Genomic DNA, 26,234 nt, shown 5'->3' on the forward strand with positions numbered 1-26,234 from the left:
CTGTCTGTAGCTTTGTGTGTGTGTGGGGCTCATGCCTGGTTCAGCTGGGGCTCCTGTCCCAGATTCTCAGCTGGTACAAGCTGGCACGATGCCACGAGGTGGATGGAAAGGGTCTGTGCCATGTCATTGTCACTGCTGTTTGCATTGCTGGGGAGAGGGAATCTTCAGCCAGTGCCATCTTAGCCCAGGCCTTGAAGAATTAACACCCAGTTCTCAGGCATGTGCAGTCTTTCCTTGCTTCAGTTATTTTCATTTTTAATTAAAATGAACAACTTTTACATGAAAATTGAACACTTGAAAAAAATCTTTGAAGCAAAATATTTATACTCTAGTTGGGAGAAATGTATGGGGTTGTTTTGAAATTAGTGCTTTTTAGTAAAATTTTCACTTAAAATAAACTCACAAACTTCTCACTTTAAAAAAATTATTTTGGGGAGGAAGCAGGAAAAGGAGAGAAATATATGCCAAACCTTAGATTTAGTTGTTGGTTTTCTAAATAGTTCAGAAGAATCTGGAACTGACTGAAATCAAGGTTCCAGCTCCAGGCTCATCCTAACTAATGTTAATTGCTTTTCTAAGATTGGTAGATTTTGAACACTGTCACCTGAGCCTGCCTCTTTAGAGCTGGTGTGTTTCAGCCCCCATTGGGTTTTTACAGCTCTTAAGGCAGCCTGGCCATCTCTGCTGGAGGGATCCTGTGCTGTGTTCTCAACCCAGCTGAGTTGGAGTTGGGTTACTCATCGCTTTTCAACAGGTTGAATGACTTCTCCCCAGGCCATTGGCTCTGGAATTATTTTTTTTCTTTTTTTTTTTTTGATGCTAAGAGGTCCCCAAGATGAGCTGTTACCATTGAAATGTAACACAGCCCCATCTGCAGTGCTTTTCATCAGCACCAAGGTTAATGCCATAGTCCCTATTCCAAAGAGGAGACACCCAAAGTCAGCTAGGAAAGACAAATTTCCATCCACACCTCAAGGCCCTGGTCTCGTGGTATTTGTTACTAAAAAAGAACAAAAATAAGGTTTTTCTCTTAACCTTAAATCCTGGAGTCATTTTGGGCTTCCAGCTTCTTCCCCAGTGGATTGGAAGCCTGAGGATGTGATTTCTAACAGCTCCAAGCCAAGCAAATAATCTCCTAAAAGAATTTTTGGCTAAAATGTCGCTGTACCTTGTTGCTGATTGCAGGATTTGGGGATTTTGAGGCATGTTTGGGGATGCTGCAGGCTCTGAAAGTGCTGCTGCCAGACATCTCCTATGGCTGCATGGCCTGCTTCATGCCCAAGGTGGATATTTGGGATGCTGGGTGTTTCAGGAGCAGGTCAGACCCTCTGAGCTCATAGAGGCAGGTTTGCTGCTTTTGTGTTCCACACTGAGCTCAGAGAGGCAAGGTTTGCTGCTTTTTTGTGTGTTCCACACTGTGCCCAGCTGACAGGACAAACACAGAGTTTGCTGCTTGAGTGTGAGCTCAGAGATCCCTGTGTTGGGTTGAAATTATGTCTTAGATTTACAACCTATATATAGCTGGTGATACAGCCAAAAAACTGTTATAGACACTGCAGGATCAATACTAGAGGTGCAGGTGAATGCTCTCTCAAATAACTGTGGGAAACAAAATAAATCTTAGTTTTGCTGCTTCAGTAAAATAAAATTGTCAAGGTATTTAACTCCCTGCCAGGAGTCTCCATTGAAAGCAGCAGAAATCCTAAGTGATCTCAGCACTCAGGTGTTGCACGACACTTGCATATCCAGTGTGAAAAACTTTGGGTTCTTTGAGCTGGCAAAAAATATCTTTAATTTAGATGATACATAATCATTTCTTATTAGAGCTTTAACTTGGTTAAGTATAATCAGGTAGCTATTGTATAATTTAAATGGCCACTGATTGTTATTTGATGATAACAACTTACATTTATATAGTGCTGTATATCCCAAAGGGATCCCAGATAATTTTAAAGTCTCAACAATGAAATGCACAACAAAGTGAAACATTAAATACTATTACAGCATTACTAGAAAAGATGAGGATATTAAAAATCTGGCTGTCTGTGCCTTGCTTCTCCTCTCCTTTGAATCCATTAGCCAAGCTCACCCAGAGTGCAAATGGAGTATTAGTGTTTCTGCCATATCTGATTTGAGAAATGTTCTGTACAAGCACCTCCTCTGTGCTGGGAGGGCAGTAAAGGGTGTAAATACCCTTCTGTTATTTTAGGAGTCTCTTGAGGGGCCTGAATTCCTCCCTCTCTTGTTTGGGTGGTTGTTGTGCACCCTCAGGATGGTTTCCTGTCAGAAGGGAGGAGGCTAAACAAATGCCACACGCCTGCAACATCAGAGTGGGAAGTCAGACAGTGTTTTGTACAAAGAGTTCTTTTTTTCACGTACAAGTCTTGAAACAGTTTAAAATTCAGCCCTGTTACAGTCATTTTTGGGTGAGCAGGGCAGTTGTGCCTCCTGAGCTGCTCTTCCAGGCTTTTGCATGTTTGAGTTTTGTCAAGTGCTGGAGCAGAGTGCCCAGGGAAATGCTGGAGTCACCGTCCCCTGAGGCTCTTACAGGATGTGCAGCCATGGCCCTTAAGGTCAGGGTTTAGTGGTGGATTGGCAGCGTTAGACCTGAGTCCAGTCCTAGAGCTTCAGGGTCCTTCCCAGCCCAAGTGATTCTGTGATTGCAGGGGTCCGGCTTTGTTCTTGCACTGCTGAAATTCACATTCAGTGCTGGAGGAGGAGGTGCAGACCTGGGCGAGGCTCTCGTGTCCTGCTGCAGCTGGCACTGCCCAGACAGGAGGCATGGACACAGTCCCTGCCCTTTGGAGGCTGCCGTAAAGGACTTAAAACCATAAAAATGAGAAGCACAGACTTGTTTGGGAGGGGAATGGCTGACCGCATTCACTGCCGACCACAAAAACAGAGCCACAAAGGCAAAAGTATATTTGTGGATGGGTAATGTAGGTCACTTGCTTTGTGATGTTTCTTTTCTAATGTCTAATAAACTATAGTCTAATTCTGAAAAATTTCCAGAACCTCTGAATTAATGTTGAATGATGAAGTGTTTTCAACTGCTGAGGCAAGTTGTTTGCACCTGAAGATAAAAACTTATTGTTATTAAACATAAATTTGGGAGTATGCAAAATGATGTGTAAACTACTTTTTTTTACTTGTTTGCCAGAGTCCTTGTCCACTGAGATGGTTTTCAGTTTCTGAAAATATTAATTTATCCCTGCCTTTTCACAACATATGAAAACATTCTACTTTGAATAATTTAGTCTTAAAACCATGGTTCTTTCTCAATATCTGAGCTTTTCTTTAGTTTCTGTTTTAACACTCAGAATGATTGTGTGAAAGTTGTTTGCAGATACTGCCTTGTTTTTCAGATTTGTAATGAAGCATGAGGGATTTTTACATTTTGTGGCAAAAGTTTTGCATGGGTCTTACTGTGAAGCTTTCACAATGTCTTTAAGTTGTTTTATTTTTGGGAGATGGAAGAAAGGCAAATAGTGACTTAGAGACAAGTTTTTCTGCTCCATTTCCTCTATGTAGCAGATGATAAATCTCAAGTACAAATGGTGCTACACCCAGGATGCTGAGCTCTAATTTTTTATCCTACACACACTTGTGGCCTATTTGCTAATCTATAATCACCAATAAATTTGCTGTAATGTAGTTATAAATTTCCTGTAATATAGTTATAAATTTGCTGTAATATGGTTAAGAGCCTGATTGTGAGTGACATTGAGCACACACTTTCAAATAAAGATGGACCTTCTGAAATTCCCTTCCATGCTGTTGTGGACCATACCTTTGCTGGCACCATTAAAACCAAGCAGTGGGAATCAGAACTGCCTGGGAGGTGCTGTGAAAGTATTGTTTCTTTCTGAAACTGTATTTAACAGCAGGGTTAATAATGATGATGATGATAATTATAATAGCACTTGTTGCCATTAGACCATGGAAGAGGATGCAAGTCTTTTCCAAGCTGGACAGGGTCTCTTGTGTTCTGCTCTGTTCAACACAAGCCTGTTGTAAATGTTCATATCTTAAAGACAAATTGCCCTTCCATATGGGAAGTGTAGTTTCTCACTTTGTAGAAAAGCTCCCTCCTGTTTCTGGTTAAAGTTAAACATTTTGAAAATTCTGGATAGATCCTACTGGACTAGAATCCAGCCAAGGACATCATCTTCTCTGGAAAGAAATCAGTATTCTTCCTTAAAGACACTTGAATTTTTTTTTTTTAATATTTTAAGACATTTCTCAAAAGAAAAAAGTTTAAACGTGTCTCTTTTTTTTAAAATGGTCTCATTATTAGTTGGAGTTTCAGGGCTGAACTAGTAATTACTAATCAAAGTTTACCTGTGGGAGCAGAAACTAGATGGAACCTTGTTTCACTTATTCAAACATAAATCTCTACAATTTGAGATTAAATAGGTTTCCCCAGGTTACCAGCAGTACCCTTCTCTGTGCCTGTAGGCCATCCACTAAAAAGTGAAAAAATGCATGTACATGCTGGGGACAGAGATGTCACAAAAATGTGACTGGCATTGTTACACATTGGTGGATTTTGTGGAGCCAGCATGGAAATGAGGGACAGACTGGATGGAATAATTTCTTTATTTGTAATAAAAGGGATTATCTTCAAGTAATTTGAAATCCCAGTGGTGAGGACTTGGGTACAATATCACCATTGCAGTGCTTTTAGGGGGAAACTAGAAGTAAATAAAAGAAAGATTTACTTGAGTCGGAGCTCTAATTTTTATTAAGGTTTGTGGTTTTAGAACAGAGAGTGACATGACATAAGGAATGGCAGTGCATTAGTGAAAGTAGGTGTCTGAAAGAAACTAGTCTGTGTTTGTGGGAGCATGAAACTGTTGAAAAGAAACTGCTACTTTCACACTGTCACATAAAACTCCCGACGAGCCTGGCAGTGAGGCGTGGAGAAACTCTCCCTTGTTTGTCCGAGAAAAACAGTGCATGCAGGAAAAAATACTATAAATGGCTCTGGGCTTAGTTTCTGTAGTGTTTGATAACAGTCCTTAGGATCTAAATGAGAGCAGGAATGAAAGTCCTGGGATTTTGTTATGGAAACTCCTTTCAAAATAATTTTACAAAACACCTTTAAAATGTTGGTGAAATCTGTTAGAACTAATCTCAGGAGTGGGAATAACTGTGAGTTATTATCACTGCAAATTCTATAAAGCATCTCCTTTGTATATGTTTATAGCATGCAGAAAATATAAATAATAGCTGATTAGCAGTCTAGAGTGAGAGCTCTGTTTTCTCCCATATTGGATAAATCTCCTACTGATGGATCAAACATTTAATCAATGTGGTAGCATGGCCTTCAGCACTATAGTATCTGAGTGCCTCCCAGTGTTGGAATGCTCAATAAGGCTTGGTTTGTCTCCAGTTACTCTGTGCTCCTTAATTTGATTTTGTTCTTAGTTACACTGATGTAAATCTAAAACTACTCTGCTGATACTGAGGGAGGAAGCCACCATTTATGAGCCTGAAAGCAAAATCTGTCCTTCCTCCCCTTGCAATTCCTCAGCTGTTCTTAAGTTGTACTATTAATAATATTTATTTGACTTATTAATCTGCTCCCTCATTTATTTCCCCTGTTCCTGCTGCACCTTTTTTTTTTTTTTTCTGCCACTTTGGGTGTGATCCAAAGTCCCCTGAAGTGGCTGTCAGTCCAACTATGGATTTCAGCTGACTGGGGCTCAGTTTCCCACTTGTCCCTCCCCGCTTTTATCCCCTCTGCAGCTCCTGAAGGGTTCTGTGTGAGTCTGTGGTCTGATTAATTAAAGTTACATGTATTCCTACAGTTTTGTGAATAAGCACCTTGCTGTACCGGAATCCTAATCCCCAAATTTGCCTTTAATGCCCACTGCTTCCCTCAGCTTAGTTTTCCTTTCATCAGAGCTCCCTTTCCTCCTCGTGCCACAGGTGTTGGTCTGAGGTTCAGCATCTCACATTTTAGGGGGAGCTTTGCCATGAGCCTGATCTGAGTTCTGTAGAAAACTCAGCAGAAAAACCCCAGGAAACTTCCCTGAGATTTTTGCTCAGGACACTTGTAGTAAATATGGGAAGGGTTTTGAATGAGATAGTTGTGATTTGTCCTTTGATTATTTTTTTTCCTGTTCTTTCCCCTTGCTGCCATCAGCACTTGGAAGCAGAAGGAAGCAAAGAGGAGCTGAGAAGTGAAGCTGGGAGACTTGGCAGGTAAGAGGTGTGTTTGTTCCTTGCCAGGGAGGTGTTTCTGGAGGTGCTGATGTGGGTTGGCAGAGCTGGCTCTGCTCTGGGGCATGAGCCTGGCCCAGAGCTGGCACAGTCCAGCTGAGCTCCTTGAGCCTTCAGTCTTTTTGTGCCAAAGCCTTGGCTTTGCTGGTTCCTCACCTGCAGCAGGGGCAGAAAGGCTTCCCTGTGGCAGGAGGAGAAATGCATTTTATTGAGGAGAAGCGCAGGAAGGGCTGGGGAGTAAGGAGCTGGTGTAAAGAGCTGCTTGGACAAAGGTGCCTGGTTTGAGGGTAGCAGCTGTGCTGTGTGCACAGCTGGGCTGGTGTTTGCATTATTTCAAGAAATGTTTTGCTAAGGGACTCGTGTGCTATCTGTAACTTCACTGCCTTATCTCCTTGGAAGCCTCGTTTGATTACTTTACTCTCATTTCCTGTTCTACATGCCTTTAAATGGGGTGAAGGTGAAATACAGTATAAGCAAGATCCAGCACTTGCTTTCACATAAAAACCACGCTCAAAGTACAATAACAACATGGGGAAAGCAAGCACTCCTCACTGGACAACTGCAGTTTGCAAAGGCAGTTCCTCAGGGCTCACTTGAGGCACATCTGGGGACAAAAGGCTTTTCATGGCAACAAAAGCCACAGCCAGGCTGAAGCACCAAAGTGTTTTTCAGAGGAGGAGCTTGAAGAGCTTTCAGTGTAATATTCTGTACCCCTGTTCCTGGAGAGGCTGTCCCATTTCCAGAGCACACAGCCTGAGGCACTCATGCACCAGAGATAAATCAAGTGGCACAGGACTGGAGGGCTTTGAGCAGCTGCAGGTAGTTGTTTAATCTCTTGTGTCAAGTAATCTTAATAACAGGTATGGCTGCTGGTCCAGTCAATTATAGAAGTTGTCCTGCTGCCTTTGCTGGGCTCTCAGGGAGGCAGAGATATTGATATCCACATTGTGACTGTGCAACTGCAGCGCTGTGGATGTCTTAGCTCAGCCAAACAGGGAGGGACTGATCTGTTTCTGCTTCTCTGCCTTTCCTCTGTGGCACAGTCTAGTCAGAATCTTGGATGTTCTTCCCCCTCCTCTAAATCTGTGAGGATGCATTTAAATTTTAATATTCAGAGGCCCCAGCGATGTAAATAGCACTAAGATAAGTGTTGCCCTGTTTGAAATTCCCTGCTGGGTCCACCTGTCATGCTTTGTCTGATGTTGGGATAATAAGCTCTGTGGGACAGTAAATGCCTCCCTCACCCATCCCCACAGCCCTTTAGGGCTGCTGCTTTTTGGAGGAGCAACATGTCATGGGAAAAACACCAAACTCCCCTGGCTGGGAGTTTGCAGGGACGTGGAGCAAGCCTGGCTCAAACTCACAGATCAAGATAAGTTTGTGGCTCTTAAGAGAAGAAATCATTTTCTAATCTGAAATAGTCTGGTCCCTAACACTTATGAGAAGACTCATCAGTATTATAAATATAGATTTACTTGCAGAATTTTTTGTCAGAGAATAAATTGTTTGCGTTTTCAGTGTATGTCACTAATTGACCTGTGACAAGCTGGACATGTTTAGCTTGGCAGAATTGATCTTCTGGGTTTGGATATTTGGGTTGGTTTGGTTATTTTATTTGCCAGGGCTTTCTTGGTTTTTGCAATTTTCAACCCCAATATTGGCATGTGGTTTTTTTACTGTGAAGTTATGTGATCTCTAAGCAAACCATGGAATGCATCGGGCTGTCTCCCTGTCCCTGCTGGCTCATGTGTTTACCATTAAAGCTCCGTTTCTGGGCTTTTTCACAGCAGTTCAGCTGTCTGCAGGAGCTGGTTGTTAAAGCATGGCAAGCTGCAGATAATTCTTTAGGCTCAGCCTCTGTTTCCACTGCCTTTGATCACCATACATTTGACTTTCAAATATTACTTATAAATTATTTTTTCACATGCTGCTTTTGATTTTTGTAGATGTGCCTTCCCACACAATAGGGACAGTGAGTGATTCCTTATTGTAGTTCCTTAGCATGTAAACATTGTGTTACTCTAAACTCTGACCAAATTGGAACTGGAAGTGCAGGTAAGAATAGGAAGACATGGATCCCACTACAAAGACATTGCAGTTAGAGTGTAAAAATGACATGGAAAAGGTGGAGAAGACAGCTGTCAAATACAGCATGTTCATGTATATACAAATGTACTTAGAGAGAGATACCCTTGTTTACTTCTGCAGTGTAATTTAACATCATAGTAAAAAAAAATTACAATGGAAAGATCAATGTATAAAAGAATTTGAACCATGTGGCAGAACTTGTCTTCCTGATAAAAAGGAAAAGCAGCCAGAGATTCAAAGAGTGGGAATGTTGGTATTTTTTAATGTGTAACTTGTCTTAAAGCCGTTAAAAGAAATTATTCAGCCTTTTTCCAAATAAAGTAGGAATTTTTATGACTTATCCCTCTATATGATTTTAATGAGAATAGGTTGAGTATCAGTAAAGTTGCAGAAACCTCCTCCACACAAATGTGGTGAAGCTTCTAAGATCCCTGCGGTCTGCAACTTGTACACCCAGTGTGGGCTGGGGAGAGAAGCTCTATGAAACAAGGAAAGGGAATTTCCCTGAGGTTGTATTCTTGCCTCAGATCTCACTTCCAGTTGGTGAATAATATACATTTTCTGGGGCACATTTTTGATGATAATCCCATTTTCTGTTGCAGATACAGTTTTTGTCAACCTGAGAATTCAAGTCTGTTTGTGTGGTGACAATGGGAAGTGGGTTGGGAGGAATTGCTCTTGCTGTATTACTTCCCCTCCAAAAAGGTCTCAAAATGAAACCAGTTGCTAAATTGGTGACCTACAAGCTCACAAAATTTGCATGCACTTCTGAGCATGGGTGTGAGAGGGAGGAAGCCCCCGTTCCTGCACATCATTTATTTTCTGTGTCATCCTGAACTTTGATATATGCATCTCTTACTTGCATTGATGGCTCTGGTTTTGGGGCTTTTTGTGCTAATTTTTGTAAAAATCCAAGACTGAGGCTTGTTTTCAAGAATGGCTTCTGGGTGATTGTCAGACCCACCAGGTCTAAAAAGTATAATATTAATGTTGAGGGAGCAGGTCCAAATCATAATGTGGTGTTTTATTGGAGTGTTCATATGTGAGGTTGCTTACTGTTATGCTAGCTGCAAGGACTGTCACCTAAGGGGGAATTAGGATGATTTAATGGCACTGAAGAGGCTGAGGATAAAGGGGTTTTTTGTGCCTTCATTTGTACCCAGCAGTTGCTCAGGTAACTGAGAATCAGTGGATGAATATTCCCAGAAAACACAAGTTAAAATCATGCACATTGTCCACATGTCCATGAAAATGGGATGAAACAGGAAAGGATAACTGAAGAAGCTGAGGGCACCAGAAACATGTGTGAAATGTCCTTTCTGCCTGTTCTGACACAAACTACAGATTTGCTTCTCCCTTTACACAAAAATTTCAATGCAACCAAGACTAGATTGTTTAACATAATCTGCATGAGTTTGGGTATCGTTAGGTAGGGTGGGTGACCATCTTCTTGCCTAGAAATCACAAGCAGTGAAAATCAAGTAGCTCCAGAAACAGCCAACTGATGAAATGTTGCCTCTTCCTAAAAGCAGTGAGAAAAGGCAGCTGAGATTGGGAATGGGAGGTGGCCCCAGAGTCTTGGAGAAATGCTGTAAAGCTAGAATTGCCTTGGCTTAATCTGCTTGGGATCTGAAGTTATAGCCCAGTGTTTGTTCCTGCCTTCCTCTGTGAACAAATTCTCTGTGTGCATGGCTGGATCCTTTTCACCTTTTCCATTTAGGTTAGAATGCTCCTGGTAACTTTTCTGGTAATGGTTTGGCTTTCTTTTTAGAAAGGCTTTTTCCAATCAAAAACCATCTGTAATTAAAAAGCCAAGTTGTCCCTGATGATAGGTGATTCCTCTGCCATTCTCCTGTGAGGCAGTTTGGGGTTTATATACATGTGCCCTGCACATGGTACACTTTTTATAGGCACATCATTTCCTTTTTTTCTTTAGATAGTGGGAGTAAGTGAATCAGCAGTTTAAAGCTCAAGTATTTAATTTGTGCTCCCCTATGACAGTCCCGTTGCTGTTCCCAGTGCTGATCTGCAGGATCTGGCTGTTCCGGGTGTGTCTGAATGGCAGGGCTTCTGGAAATCTTTGTTTTTCTTTGCCTTTGAGGCTGCGGGTGGGTGTTGACTTCTTGTTCACTTTTTCTGAAATGGGAAATGCTCTTTATTTAAGAGAAAAAGAAAAAAAATAGGTAGTTGTGCTTATTTGTCTGCTCTGCTTTCTATGCTTGTTCAGCAATGTCAGTTCCCCTGGGAGGCGTTCCAGGCTGCCAGGACGGGGTGTGCATTTGGACTGTTTGTCTGGGGAGATGGGTCAGGTCTCCTTCTGAAGGTGTTGTGGGCGCCTCAGAACCTGGGAACACCAGCTAGGGAACGTTTCTCATGGGTTTTTTATTCATCTTTTCAAAGTTAGTTAATATTCCAACAAATGTCAGTCCTGTGGAGCTGTTGAACTTCTCTAAAATTCAGGCTTGGTGCACAGATAAATCCTGCTGTCTCTGCTTGGCCAGTATCATAACATAACTTTGAGAAGTCTTTGCCTCCTTTTCTGCTTCTTGTTAGATAGTTGTTCACCTAAGGAAAGAGACCACTTCATTTAGCAATTTCAGTTCTGATGTGTAAGTAGCATTTTAGGTGCTTGCTCATCTGAGAAAATCATAGTTTTTAATTTCTAGAATTTTGATCCCTTTAAACACAAAGATGTGAAACAGCTGAATGGGGCCATATGAGTAAGTCAACACATACAAAAATAGAGTGAATTAATAAAGCAAATTGACTTGGTTGTTGTATGGATGTGAGAAGATAGATGTGCCTGTTTTTCATGGGGAAGCCTTGGTGGCAGTGGTGACACCAAATGAAGCTGAACCCCCTGTCTATAAGAATTATCTGGGTGATTTATCTGCCATATAAGCTCACCATGGAGCAGCTCAGAATAGTTATATTGCTGTAGGTAGTCATATTATATGTATTTGTAATATCTATGTGTATATATATGTAATATATAACACATATGTGTATATATACGTGTATATGTGTAATATAGATGTTATATATGTAATATATAATACAGATATAACATATCTAATACAGATAGAACATATCTAACACATATATGACATATAATACATGTATGACAGATATAATATGTAATGGCTATATAGCTTTTGTATAATATGTAATATATAGTACCTATATGTGTATATATATATAATATACATGTTATATATGCATTCTATATTACATATATATATGACATCATATGTAATAGTTATATAGTTCTATAGCTGTTATATATGTAATATATAATACATAAATATGTAATACATATATGTGTATATAGATAATGCATGTTATATATGTAATGTATAATACATATATAACATAGGTAACATGTAATAGTTATATATTATCTAACAGCTATAGAACTATGTAACATATAATACATTTATATGTGTATATTTGTAATACATATATAACATACATAATATGTGATAGTTATATAGTTATATTGCTGGTTTCACACAGGGAACACCCAATGCTGAGCACAGAAGAGAACAGAGAAATGATGAGTAAGAGCAAACAAAATAATTTCACTCTGGGAGACCTGACATCAAGTGAAATATTTTTCTGAAATATAAAACCTGAAGTATATTTCAGGTTTGGTGGTGGCTGCTGCTGCTGTCCTAAGCGCAGTGAGAGCTTTCAGTTTGTGTGCCCGTTGCCCTGAGAAGCTGCTGCCAGCTTTTGGGAGGCAGGCTGAGTGTTTGTGCCACATCCAAGTGCACAGCTCTGCCTCCTCAGAGCCTGGACCAGCTCCCAGAGTCAGGAGCAGGAGTCAAACGGGCATCCCTGCTCCTCTGCTCACACACACCCCGCCATTAACAGGCTGAAGGCAATTTGAATAAAATACACAACCCTGCTGAGCTAGTCGCAGAAGATAAATAAGTGTTGTAGAAAAGAAGCTTTTGTTTAAAAGTAATTATTTAAACTATGCATTACAGGTAATTTTCCTTTACCAGTAAACCAAATGCTATCAGAATTTCAATAATAGCTTTGTGTTACTTATCTAGATAACATGATACTGTCATTTCCAGGAGCTTAAAACGCTGTTTTATTTTCATTTGTGTCAAATGTAAGGGTAAATGAGACCTGAATATATATATGAAAAAAAAATCCCACAACATGAGTTTTGTATAATTTTCTGAGAGCAGCATTTTGTTTTCCAACCTTTTATAGTAAAATAACAATCTAATGATAGTTTCCTAAAATGTGGACTTAAAACAGTAGGGTGAAGAGCATCTTTAGATTTTCTGTTTTGGGTAAACATGCTGCATTTCAGAGTCGACAGCAAATACAATTCTTTTGAGGAGATTTGTCAATAAAAACATAACACTGTGGCAACTTTATAATGTGTATGCAGACACAGCCAAAGCCTAACTGCTTCAATTCATATATTGCTTAAGACAAAGAGTGGTATAATTTTTTACCCACGAGATTTTTCATTTTCAAAAATTACATGAAAAGCTCAGCCTCTGTGTTTCCTTTCTCTCAGCACCATTCTACAGTGTAAACCTCTCTAATAGTTTATTATGTAAACCTCTCGAAATAGTTTATTGTGAGGAAGATGAAACAAATAAGGGAGGAGAACAAGATTTTTTTTTCTTTGGTTCTTGAAGGAGAAACATCTCTGTTTCAGGTCTTTAACTGAAAGGATGGCCATTTTGTTTCAATGGAAAGTTTTATTATTATTCCTTTTATTTATGAGTATTTTTAAGCTCTGTTTCAGTGTGGACAAGGAGAGGGCTGCTGCTTTGAGCCCCTGTGAGGCTGGGCTGCAGCCTCACTTTCTGGCCAGGAGCCCCTTGGCATGTTTTGGCTGCAAGGAGGGAAAGCAGGAGAGATACCCAGGTGCATTAAGGCCAATTTTCAACCTCATTTAGGCCTGGATTCCACCTAATCCCCAACCTAGAAGGTTTTTACTGATGTGTCTGTGCCTTCAGAAATGCCAGTGGGAAGTGGAGGCCCCAGGATCAGGTGGATTTTTAGATCATCTGCATCTGGCCATGGTCTGCACCATGGTTTGCAATTACCCAAAATGGTGAAAATAGCATTTCCCTACTTCAGAGAAGATTTGTGAGGATCGGAGTGGTTGAGATTGTGGCAGTAGGATGTATCTGTAACCTACATAGGTGATAGATCAACTTAAATACTTCTAACAGAAGCAGGCACAATAATTCCTTGCTCTGTCACAGCAATATTGTGACACTTAGTGTTTGTGATCTATGTGAGAGAGGTTGAGATCTTTGCATTAAAAAGTGCTACTGCTCTGACTGTGTGAATTATGAGCACTCCTGTTTGCATGCTGAATTCACTTCTGGACCTACCCAGGCTGGAATTTTAATTTCTGAGTGGAAATTTTGCCTGTTCAAAATTTCAAGCCGTGCTTGGTTTCTGCTGTTCTGGGGAAGGACAGTGCTGGGGCTCAGAGCAGAGGCAGCTGGTGGCAGGCAGGAGCTTTGCCACCAAAGAGCCCAGCTGACAGCAAGGCACTGCCACCACTTGGAGCTGGCAGGCAGCAATCAAAATGCCACCCCTTGGCTGCAGAAAGAGCTAAAGATTTGTCTCCAGCAAGCACCAGGAGCCAAGGTGCTGCCACCAGCTTTCTAATTTTAGCAGGAAGGCTGGCAGGGATCTCACCTAGCCAGACAAGCCTTGCTCCTGCCCTGGCTCCTGTGCCAGGCTGCTGGGCTGGGTGCCTCCCTTGCTGCTGGCAGGGAGAGGGGAGCCCCTGCCCTTGTCCCCAAAGCCTGGAGATGGTTCTAAACCTGCTTGGAGACAGCAGAGCTCATCCCCTGTACCAGCTGTGGGCAAGGAGATGCTCAGAGCAATGTCATTGCTAGTGCAGATTGGGCTGGGGAGCCTTGGGAGTGCCTGTGATGGTACAAGGAGTCTCACATGAGAAGCTTGTGGTATTTTCAGGGGCCCCTGTGGCAGGAGGGAAATGATGAATCTGTCTCCATGTTCTTAGAAGGCTGATTTATTATTCTATTCTATTGTACTCTATTGTACTCTATTGTACTCTATTCTACTCTACTCTACTCTACTCTACTCTACTCTACTCTATTCTATTCTATTCTATTCTATTCTATTCTATTCTATTCTATTCTATTCTATTCTGCTGTACTAAAACTATACTAAAGAATAGATAAAGGATACTTACAGAAGGCTAGAAGATAATGAAAAACTTGTGACTCCAGAGCCTTGACACAGCTTTGGTCATTAAGTTAAAACAATTCACATGAAACCAATCCAACAACCACCTGCTGGATAAACAATCTCCAAACCAAATTCCAAAGCAGCAAAACACAGGAGAAGCAATTGGATAATATTGTTTTCCTTCTTGTCTGAGGCTTCTCAGCTTCCCAGGAGAAAATCCTGGTGAAGGGATTTTTCCAGAAAATGTGATGGTGACAGGAGCTCCTGTGTGCCCTCCAGGCTGGAGCCTTGGTGTGGTTCTGGTGCAGGAGCAGAAGAGGAAGAGGTGTTCAGGGGACATCACCAAAGGGGACAGAGAGCAGGTATTCCCCCTGCAAAGTGACTGGGGTGTGTGTGATCATTGCGCGGGATTTTCTGCCAAATTGCTCTGATTTTGGCTTTTGACTTTGGAAATAAGTGTCTAGGGAAGGGCTGGAAGGAGTGTGAGATAATCTCATGTCACCTAATTCTTTGATTTACAAGTCACCCTCACAGGTTTAGGCTGTGCACCCACCTCTCTGCCTGTTGCAGAGGGGTGTGAGATTCTCTTTAGGGAGCAGTGAAGCATTTCTGCTGGTTTAGCTCACTCAGTTGGTTCTCTGGCAGCTCACACAAATCCCAACAAGGCACTGGCTTGGAGTCTTAGGCAGCAAATGGGATCTGTCACATTTTGGAAATATCTGTGAGGATGCTGCAGCCAATAGTGCAGCTGTGCTTTTCCAATAGCCCAGATTCAGATGGAATGGGACGTTGGAAACAGCCTATTGGCACATTTTATTACCATATTATTAACAGTGGATTTTATTAATGTGTTTCTCATTTGTGTATTAATGACATGGGCAGTATTTAGCTATTCTGTGCTTTACACAAATCATTATTGGGAGTGTTCTTTTGTCAAATAGGTCTGGAGGTGGACAATGCAGAATTGATGTTTATCCCATCTTTCAAAGATCATTTTTACCATCCCCACTAAAAGCTATACTTGCTCCAAGCACATGTTTGCCTGATGGAGGATAAGTTCTGCCATTTTAGAGGGGTAGTTTTTATTTCTAATTGTGAATGTGTTTAGCCACATGAGGCTGTCAATCAGTGAGACGAAAGCCCAGTAGGATTGTTCCTGTAAGTGGCCAATTTCCCCCACCCTTTCGCTCCAAATCAAGGACAGATGAAAGGTCATGATTAAAACAGTGATTTTTCCCTAAATTGTAAGTAACAGTTTGCAACTGTTTTTTTACCAAGATGTCAAAACTGTATTTTATCTTGGGAAAAGGAGGAAGGAAAAAAATTATAAGTTCTTGAAAATGTTGGCAATTTTCCAAGTGGTTGTGTTGAAATTTATTTTAATTATTGTACTTGTGTCAGTTCCTAGCAAGGGTAAAAGGGGGGGAAATAATTCAGTACAGTATTATGCAGCTATGGATTAAACAATTAATGGTGAACCTCTGTATCCTATTAGTATATTTGAGTTCATTATTTCAACAGATTGTTTTATGAGCCAGTGACTAGTGGATTTAACCATTTATTTTATAGTCACAACAGAAAAATAATTGGCTAGTTGTGTTGGTCTTTATGTGTAGGGAGCCACCCAAGGAATTAACCTGAGACCATCAAATAATGCAGAATGTCATCAGGAGGTTATTTTGTCCCAAGGGTTTGGTTTTTAGGTTTGCATTCAAGGACCTTGCAATCTGGGAGGGTTTGGCAGCTGTCTGGTGACCATTGCAGCAGCCACCATCACTAAAATTGAGGAGGGCTTTGGTGGAATCAGGAATTCCCTGGGAGTTCTCTCAGCTGGCATTGTGTGTGTGTTTATCCTCCTGGATATGTGCTGAGCACTCAGGACTCAGAAATAAACCTCACTGGCCACAGAATCCAGGTCATCACCCAAGCAAACACTTCTTCTCAGTTTGCTGCACCGGATCTGTTAACAATGGCCAGCTACAAAGGCATTCTCAGGAAGTACACCAGGGCAAATCCTCTGAACCTGTGGGGATGTCACTGCCTTTTCTCTTTGCAGTTCACCTCAGAATTGTGCCAGGTCCTTCATGATACCTTCAAGCTGTTGTAGCTTCATAAATATTATTTTAAATATTCTCAAATTAGGCATGGAACCAAAATGCTGTCTTTCTGTGTTGTTAGGTAGAACATTTAACTTGATAAAGAGGGTTAAATGGGAAATATTCTAATCTCAATAGCTTCTGGTTTGCCATTTCATGCTTTTTCTGTGATGGTAGGATTTCCTTTTTGCCTAAAAGAGCCCTGTGCCTTTGCAATGCCTGATAAAATGAGTCACCTTCCACCACAGTGAGGGACGTGTAAATGGGTAAATGTGAATGTTATCACTGGTGATGTGTGGTACAAGGAAAACTGGGTGATTTCAGCCCTCTGTGCACTGCTACACAGTTAATCCAAAATTTGATCATGATCAGGACCCATGCACCAGGTTAAGTTGGTTGCTTAAAGGATGGACAGTGAAGTGAGTAATTTCTGGCCTTACTTCTAAAATCCTCTCAAAGAAATATCCTGAACTCAATATACATGCAGTTTTTATGACTGTGTTTTGCCATTTCCTTCCATTTGTCTGTGCTAAGCTATTGTGAGTTACAAATTCAAGCGAAGAGCTTCCCTTTTCTATTTTTTTCATGTGAGCAGATGATGGGGGTGCAACCTTCTTTAAAATACTTTGGGTTAGCTAAGAAAATTGGCTGTTGGTTTTGCTTGCAGTTTGGCTTTTTTGGGGTTTTTTTGGGGGGTTTTTGTTGTTTTGGAGAGCTTTTTTGTTTGTTTGTTTTTTGTTTCTTTGTGGGTTTTTTTGTTTTTTGGGAGTTCTCTTTTTTGTTTTTGTTGGGTTTAGTTTAGTTTTTTTCAAAGTATGCAAATATTCCTTCTGCAGTCAGTTATAATGATGGGCAGGAGGCTGGGGCAGCCTCTGCAGGGTCTGTGCTGGCTGATGAGCTGACAGTAAATTCTGCTTTTCTCTTCCTTTCTGCTCTGGGTGAGTCACACAAATACCAAATCCCAGGTGCCTCATGCTCATAGACCTGGGGGTGCAGCAGGAGATCGCTGAGGTTCTCAGAGATGCTCAGAGGTGCTTTGTGAGCTGTTTGTCACTGCTGGGGTAGTGGGGCAGGAGCAGAGGTGCTCTCCAGGCTGGCTTGCAAAAGGGAGCTCTGTCATTTCCTCTCCTAGCCTGGCTTCATTGAAAGCAAAGCATTTCTTAGCCTAACTCTCCTAACCTTGATTTATTTTTTATCCTCCTTTCAAATGGCAGAACGAGATTAGAGGGATGTGGAAGAGGTGAAAATTTGGGTTCCACCTTAGAATATATCTGGGGTCCTAATTGTCCCTTGTACAGAATTTAGTGCAGGATACAAGTCAGCAAGACAGTTGATGTGAAGAAAACCAAGTGAGTATGGTGTTGGGAACACTTGCAGAGTGTGCCTGTATAAAATATAATCGGCAGGACATTCAAAGTGATGAAAACAAGTGGAAAAAGTAAATTTTTACATGCAAACCCCTTCCCTTCTGGTAAAGAAAAAAAGGTTATTTGTTTCAGAACCTTTTCTGGGGCTCTGAACGGATTTATAGACAAGGTGTGCTGTGTACAAGTTTCTACAGTCTGCCTTGCCAATGAATTAGGAATTGAGTAGAACCCTGCTAGAAATGGTGTTCCTATTAGGGTGAGGTTGCTGATGGTAAAGCATGCAGTGGTTGTGGGTAGTATTTTTTGGAGTCCTCCTATTTTTCAGATATCTTGTTCGCCATTTAACCCCACAACAACAACAACAAAACTCTATTCTACCCAAAAAAATGATACCTTGAGCACTTCCTCTACAGCCATCCTGGGCTCCATGGTGTGGACCTCGGGTGTAAATTCTGGCTGAATTGGACCCTTATGGAGGAATGTTCAAATGGCCTGCGAGGAGAGGAGAAACCATTGAGGCTGGGAGCATCTGCCTGCCTGAGAGTCCTTCCATCATTGCTGTAATTGCCTGAAAGCAAACCAATAAAACTTCCCATTGACTCACACTCGTGTGTGCTTTCAGCAGTTATTTACAGTCTACCAGCAGCAGATTAAAAATCAGTTAAAATCCATAGAAGCAGTCAAAGTTACATGCTCCTCTTTGCTGGTAAAATTTTCTTTTTCAAAGATTTTACATTAATACTTGCTGCTTGGCATTACTGAAGATAATGAATCTGATTTGGGCAGAGTCTGTGCATCTTTAACTCTGCAGAGCTGAGCATCTTTACCTGCTAAGAACCTCTCATCCCCTGTGCCTCTTGGCCTCTATAGAAACAGGAGAATTTGTGCAATTCATTTCACTGAAATGGAGATGTTGAAAGCTCTCCAATGCTGTCATGATGGATGCTATTGCAAATGTGCAGGGAAAACAATAATCCTAATGATAAAATGATAAGTTTAATACCAGTAGCAGTAGTTAAATGATAAGTTTAATATCATTACATCAGAGTGGAAAGGGAATGTACTGCTTATACATTAAAAAGAAGGGGGGTTTGATTTGTATTCCAGATTAGTTTGGTTCTGTCCCACCGTTCATGTTTGGGTGGTGCTGATGTGGGGCTGCAGACCCAGTTCTGCCAGTGCCCTGCTCTGGGGATTTGGAGTGTGCAGAGGTATTTTTCCTGAGTTTCCTCTCCATCTGTTTGCCTCCATTCTTTGCAAGTCTGATCTGTTTATACCATTAAACACTCAAACACAGGGCTGCTTTTTAATTTCTTTATAAGTGTGTGCTCCAAAGACTATTATACCATTGAATAGTCGTGATACTTGTTCTAATGTAATTCATGTGTAGATTCCAAGGATGTAATCTACATTTCTAATTACTGTTTTTATTCCTCCTTTCTGTTTCTTATCTTAATGCAACTTTCATCTGAAATTTACAGTACCTAGAGGAGCCATGGCTTCAGTGCATGGCAGTGGTGCTCAGGGATGAGCCACAGGAGCCAGGGCTGATTGCGTGGCTCAGACACAAAGCCCAGGCACTGAGAAACTGGGGGGAGGGAGAGGGGGGAAAATCATAATTTAATTAACTTGTCCTACCTTAATTTAGTCCTCTTAATTTAGTGCTTAAGCTTGTTTGTAGACTGCTTCATTTGATACAGGATAAAGATTATGCTGATGGGTGACTTCAGGAAAGCTAAAAAGGAGCTGCTTTATCAATATGGAGTCAGTGCAACACAGAGTAAATAAGGCCAGGCTCTTCCAACACATGCCGAAAATAAACACAATATGAAGTGACTGTTTGTTAAGCAAGCAGACTCTATGCTGTGGGTGACATTTGATGGAAAAAAGACTGGTGTGATATATTTATATCCCACCATGATACATCTGCACAAGACAACTGAGTTAAGATTGCACAGTGCACCTAAATACCACAGCTCTCTCTCTTGACTCTTGACTTTGCAGCCTGGGTAGCATTTGTGTGTGTGTGGTGGGGGAAAGAGGGGAAATGTCACCCTGGCCATCCCCTTGGCTCTGTGGAGTGTCCTCGTGGGCTGCACTGGCTCCGGGAGAGGGGCAGAGCTGTCAGGGGCTGGGCAGGGAGGGCTCTGCTCCTTCTGAGGGTTTTCCTTGTTGGCCATCCCCAGCAGTCAGTTCAGGGCTGGTCTGTCCTGCCGAGGGGGTCAGTGCATTCCTTTCATGCCTTTTCCCCTCTCTGTTAGTTCTGATCTCCCGTTCTCAGCGCATGCTCTCACTCTTTTCCTGGTTAGCCCTGGCCATCAGAGATGGCACATCTGCCCACTGGTCGTGGCATCTCCACACTTAAAATTCTTTCTTCATCCAAAGATATCTCCTGACTCTTGTCTGTACCTGCAAAAAATTTCAGGTGTTCTCTGAGCTTTTTGCCCAACTCCCTCTCCAGGTTTGCTCTGTTAGTGCTAAAACATGAATTTGCTGAAGTTATTATATTAGGATACAGAATTTCTTTTGCTTTCCTTTTTGTTACTCTGTATGCCTCCTAAAAATCTGTCAAAAAAAAAAGTCTTTTTGAAGCTGTACAAAAACACCGTTCCTTTTGATAGTGCTACCATTTCATTCTTGGAACATCATATTGCTCCACTGCTTTCAGGATTGATTTGGCTGGATTTTTTATGCTGAGCCCTGACTCATAACAATTAGCATTACCTACGTGCTGAATTTATTTTTCAAGCAGGAATGTTTTTTCTGAGAGGGATTGTACCTCCCAACTGCTCATGTGCTGGAGTATTGGGTAACAGAGGGTCAGAGTCTGTCCTCCAACCTAATCCTGTTCAAAAAGAACCAAAACTGATGAGGTTTTCACTTTTATTTGAATCCCAAGAGCTGTATTTCCAGATAAAATTTAAGATTCCTACATTTCTGAGTTATTCTAACATAAAATATTAACTGCTGTACTAGAGCTATACACTCTTTCAGTTCTTTCTCAGCATATAATTTCTCTTTTTAGATATCTGACCTTTCTGTAATTCTTCTAATTTATGGAATAGTACAATTTATCTTTTCTTTATCATCTCACTTAGGGTGGCTGGGTGGAACCATGGAGGAGATGCATACATCTTCTTGTTTCTTTTTTCTGACTCAGTGTTTAGTCATTATTTTCAGTATCATTTAATCTGTGGAAAGTTTCCCCATATGTCAGGCGTATTTTAAACACTCAGCTGAGATCTGTGCTGCAGCAAACCCTTTCAGATATGATGCTCAGCAAAGGGCAGAGTTCAAGCTGCACCATTTATGAAAGTGAAGCTTTTCCAAATGCTGCTCTCTAAACAAATACCAAACCTGGGTATTCCTTTTTTGTTAAACATGGAAATCAGGTCCCTGTGTACATAATTTCCTTTAGAAGCCCACTTTGTGTTGTCTGCAGAGAAACTCAGAGCTCTTATGTGAGCAGAGCTGTACTCTGGTACCCTTTGGTACAAGATATTCTAGGTATTACAAGTTTTTGAAAGAACTTTTGATGAAGTACTGCTAAGCACAGAGACGCTCCTCCTGTGGCTGAGGAAGGCCCCATGTCAGACATCCCTCCTCCACAATAGTCATCCTCTATTATTCTGTGCTTATTGAATCTCAAATTTATCAACAATTCTTTTAAAGACCTGCCCTCGGTGTCAAAGATTTTACTTGAAAATGTACAGCAAGCAACTGTAAGAATAGTCTGGTACTGCAGAAGCTTTGATTACTGTTGGCTTCCTGCAGAAGTTTGTTATTAGTTTGCTGAGAATGTGGAACCTCAGAGTATTTAGTTTTCTTCAGCAAAAATGTTTTGGATGTTAATTGAATGTAACAGGGTTTGTATGCTAATGGAATGGAGATGATGAGGAAAACAGGTATTCCTTAACGTTCCTCTTTGCTGTAATTACTGAATAATGCTATTTATGGTAAGGTTGTGTACATGTGCATGTCTTGGGAAAAGGATATGGGATTACTTATTAACAAAGAAATGGAATTCCTTTTCACAGGGAATTAGAATTGTGACTGCAGACTTGCTAATTTAAATAACTTGCAGGCTAAACAGACTTTTATAAAGCATTAAATGCTATTATGTCTTGTGAGCATTAAACACATTTTCTGAAAGTATTAATTTCCCGTTGGTTTTCTTGCCTCCTTCTTGTTGCTTTAATTTCAGCCTGCCTGATAATGCATCCTCCACACAGCAGAGGTTGGGGATTTCTGGCTCTGCTCTGGTGTGACTTGTGCTTTAAGGACTGCCCAAAGAAGAGATTTACCTTTTTCTTGAGAAGAGGAGGGACTTAGAATAAGTTTAAACTCCATATTTATGCTGCACCTTCAGCAGCTACAAGCCTGAAAAGTTTGATTCTGATTTTAAATGTTTGTCGCCACAGTTCTATTCCCAGAGAAAAGCAAGGCCCAATTCTTCCCAAGAATATTTCTGGGTTGCATATTCTCTGAACACCACAGAAAGAAAACACAATTCTTATATTGTTTACTGTGCCTATGTTGTGCCAAAGTAGAATAATATGGTATAATAAAGTAATTAATTAGCCTTCTGATAAGATGGAGTCCTCCTCATCACTTCCCCCTGCCTCGGGGGTCGTCCTGTTTCAATAGATGTTATTGTGTAATCAGGTTTATTATTACTATTTGTGGAGAATGACAAAACAATGCAATTTAGAAGGGACCTTGAAAAATTATCTCATCCAGCCTTTCTCATTAGAGAGTTTTAGGATGAGATATTTTTGGGGCAGTCCATGGCAAGCAGTTTAGTATGAAGAAAAAGAAAAAGCTTTAAAATGGAGCAGTAAAGCTTACTCTGATCCTGAATCAAACAGTTCTGCAGGCCGTGCTCCACCCTGACAGGTTCATGAAAGTTTGAATGAAATATGATTGCAATCTTGGACATTGGTTATACAGCTCCTATTAACTCATATTGGCTACTGATTATGCAATTTCTGTGCTGGTCACTTCGATTAGCCTTGATCATTTGGAAAAAAAAAAAAATCAATTCACTCTCCTGGTTTTAATTTTGATAATTCAAATTCACAGTGTTCTTCATCTGCTTTGTTTGATGCTCTACATAAATCAAGGTTATGGACTAAACCAATTCCTGAATGAAAAGTTTCAATTTTCTTTTCTTTTTGGCTACAACTATGCAAAGAAATCATCATTTGGGCAACTAATATGCCTAAGTATCCTTCAAAAGGAGCTGTGATATATTAGAGCTGTTCAAATGTCCTCACAAATCATGTTGCCTTGCAGCTTTGATCCTGAAATATGTGAAATGATGTCTGATTTATGCCACTGATCCTTCTTTTAGATAGTTAAGTGTTCTTGCTTAATGTTATTAAATAAGTTCAAAGCAGCAAATAGGCCATTCTGGGCTGAGGACATTTGAAAAATGGCCCTCTCAGCAGGCTGAATATGCCATATATGTTCTTTAGTTTTTTCCTTTGTGGGTTTTTTTTGTGTACAGCAAGCCACTAGAACTTTCTTCTGTCCACATCTCTGGTTACAATGCTTTTGGGTTTGTGGTTGAAGTTTTTTGGTTTTTTTCCCCACCCTCTTGGTAGCTTTTTCCTGCCCTTTGTATTCATTGGGGTGTTTTAGGAGTGTGTGTGTGCTGTGGGGTGCACAGAAAGAAAATTGGGACAATATGGGAGGGACGCGAAGTGCAAACAATGGTATAAAACAAGCTGAACCAGTACAAAAAAAACCCTCTGAGAGTGTAAATTATTGGGGCAAATTCACACTCAAAGGAGCAGAGGAACTTTGACTGCTTTTAATGAAAAATCTATCCATATATACCACTTTTGTTTTAACATGCAAAAATCTATCCATACATTGCCACTTCTGTTTTAACATGCAAAAAGTAGGAGAGAGATGAGAAAATTCTTGATTCTAAAATATTTATCAGTATAAATATTCTGAACTTGCATCAGAACGCTGAAGTGCAAGTCTCTCCAGGCATAAGGGTTGCATAGGAATCACATCAGCTCTAAATTTAGTAAAGCTTTTAATGGAAATGTCACACAGTTCAGACACAAGATTTAGGGATTCTAGTATGTTATAGGAGCTTTAGAACTAATATTATACTTGGGAAATTTCAGTAGGAAATATTAAATCAGAGTTTCCAGTGGGACATGGTTAGGTTGAAGCGATGATCACCATCTCAGTCACCTCCTGCTGGAGAAGAGCTGTTTGTGAGGGAAAACTGCCCAATGCTCTCCAGCAACACCAAGGCCTCAACATCAGCCTTTCAGACAGAAGATAGAAAATAAAGAAAAAATTTGGGCATCGGATGCCGTTGCTGTACTTTCTAGTTGCGTTGATTTTGATGTCTACCTTTGTAAGAATAGGAATATTTAAATTTTGTAAGTATAAAAATATTTTCTGTGAAGAAATACATAGTTTGTACTCGCTCTTTAATTTTTTAAAATTTTTTTTCTGGGGCACCCTGAGGAAATGCTGAAGAAAGAACAAGACAGCAGGTAGAGGCTCAGCAGTTGGTTATGTTAGTGGCTTTTTATCTGCTCTTCATTTAACTCATCTGCCAGCTATCTAACTTTCCTTTTGCCTGCTTGAGAGAGGTTATTGCCCTGAGATTTAGGATGTCTGGATTGATGGTCATTCTCTGCCATGAGAAAGCATCACCATTAAATCATTTGATGTCTTCTTTACCCACAGCCGTGGGCTGTGTGTGTGCTAAATCACTTCCAGCTTTTCTGCTTGTGCCCCCACTGAAGGGTCGGAGGAGTTCAGGAGCTGCTGTGCCTTCAAAGAGCAGTGGAAGGTGGAGGTGCTTCAGAGGGTTCCAACAAGGGAATCCTCAGTCCCGTCTCTGACTCTGTGCCAAATACTCCGGTGTTCCCTCAGCATTCAGTTCAGCTGTGCACAGTCCTAATTTTCTAATTAGAAATCAGAAATTTCTAATGTGAATTTACAATTAGAAATTTCTAAGGTGAATTTACAATTCACGATTTTCTAATTTTTTTTTTTTTTCACGAGGTGTTAGAACGTTATATTCATTGAGAGTGGGTTGTGTTGTTTTAGATGTTTGCTTTTTTATGCTTTAAAAATGAAAAAAAATCTTAAATAATACGTGAAAATACAAGACAGCGAGAGTGTGTTTGTGTGTGTGCTGGAGGTTGTTCCTTTGGATGTTGGGCAGCAGCTTTTCTGCCACCCAAAGGACCCTGAGCACTGGGCTTGTGCTGTGCCTGGACAGACAGATGCAGGCATTAGAGAGAGCAGAAATCAGGAGAGGCTGTGCTGAGCTCGGTTTCATTCTGCAGTGCTGCAGTGTCACATCAATCTGCCCACTTCAGTGACTGAAGGGGAGAAACGCAGGCTGCAAAAGGAGCTGGGCCCTGATTTGTTCAGGGTCAGCAGCAGTGGTTTCAAACCATCTTGTTTGCAGACGCTGCTTTCATGTTCTGGGGCTGTCAGCCGAGGGCTGGGCTGAGACTGATGGCTGGGAGCACACAGGGATGCTCCGGGGCTCACAGGGATTTTCCTGGGCCCATTGATGTCTCTGGGTACACAGGGATGCTCCTGGGTGTCATCTGATTTTTTAAGATTTTCTAAGCCTTCTGATGTTCACATTCTTGTAACAAACTTTTTCACACACTCATATAAATAACTCATTGTTTTGCATTCTTTTATAGAAGAAGAGAAATTTGATGGGCTGTCGGTTTCATTGGAGTATCATTGGAGAGGTGGCACTGTCACTCTCCAATCCACTGGGCACTTTTGGAAATCTATAAATGTTAGAGTCAGAAAAATTCAAGTGCCTTTTCTACCTTAGAATGTGCCTTTCTAAGGTATAAATGTGTGAAAGAAGAGTGCCTTTTCTACCTTAGGAAGAGCAGCAAGTTCACGTTGTGTTGTTTCGTGTCCTGTAGTGGCACCTGGGCACAGGTGATGTCCCTGGGCACGCAGGAATTTGGCTCCCTGGCTGGGAAATGCTGCAGGGAACGTGTTCATTGGGCAGGGCCCAGGTTTGACTTGCTGGTGTCTCTCAGGCAGTTTGATTTACTGAAATGTTGTCAAAGCCTTTGGCTGAGTGCTCCCTCGTCTCTGGTATGCTCAGAGGGAAATGTGTTCTTGGAGAGGGAATTTAGAGCTAGCGCTGGTTGGCCCTGGGAGTGAAAATGGTTTTTAACAACAAGCAACCCAAACAGAAACAAATATTAAAAACATGAAAAAGGAGAAG

The 26,234-nt window shown here is 41.0% G+C and overlaps 1 protein-coding gene across 7 annotated transcripts in view; it reads left to right on the forward strand.

Moving 5' to 3' along the window:
- SOX5 (SRY-box transcription factor 5) overlaps positions 1–26,234 on the forward strand; it is a 595,693-nt gene that overhangs the window by 170,546 nt on the left and 398,913 nt on the right. For all 7 annotated transcript variants that reach the window (XM_063155718.1, XM_063155717.1, XM_063155723.1 and 4 more), the window contains exon 3: positions 6,152–6,210. The gene's annotated coding sequence lies outside the window, so the exon portion shown is untranslated. The remainder of the gene's footprint in view (positions 1–6,151; positions 6,211–26,234) is intronic.

Source organism: Melospiza melodia, chromosome 4 (assembly GCF_035770615.1).
Source record: "Melospiza melodia melodia isolate bMelMel2 chromosome 4, bMelMel2.pri, whole genome shotgun sequence".
Classification (NCBI taxonomy): Eukaryota; Metazoa; Chordata; class Aves; order Passeriformes; family Passerellidae; genus Melospiza; species Melospiza melodia.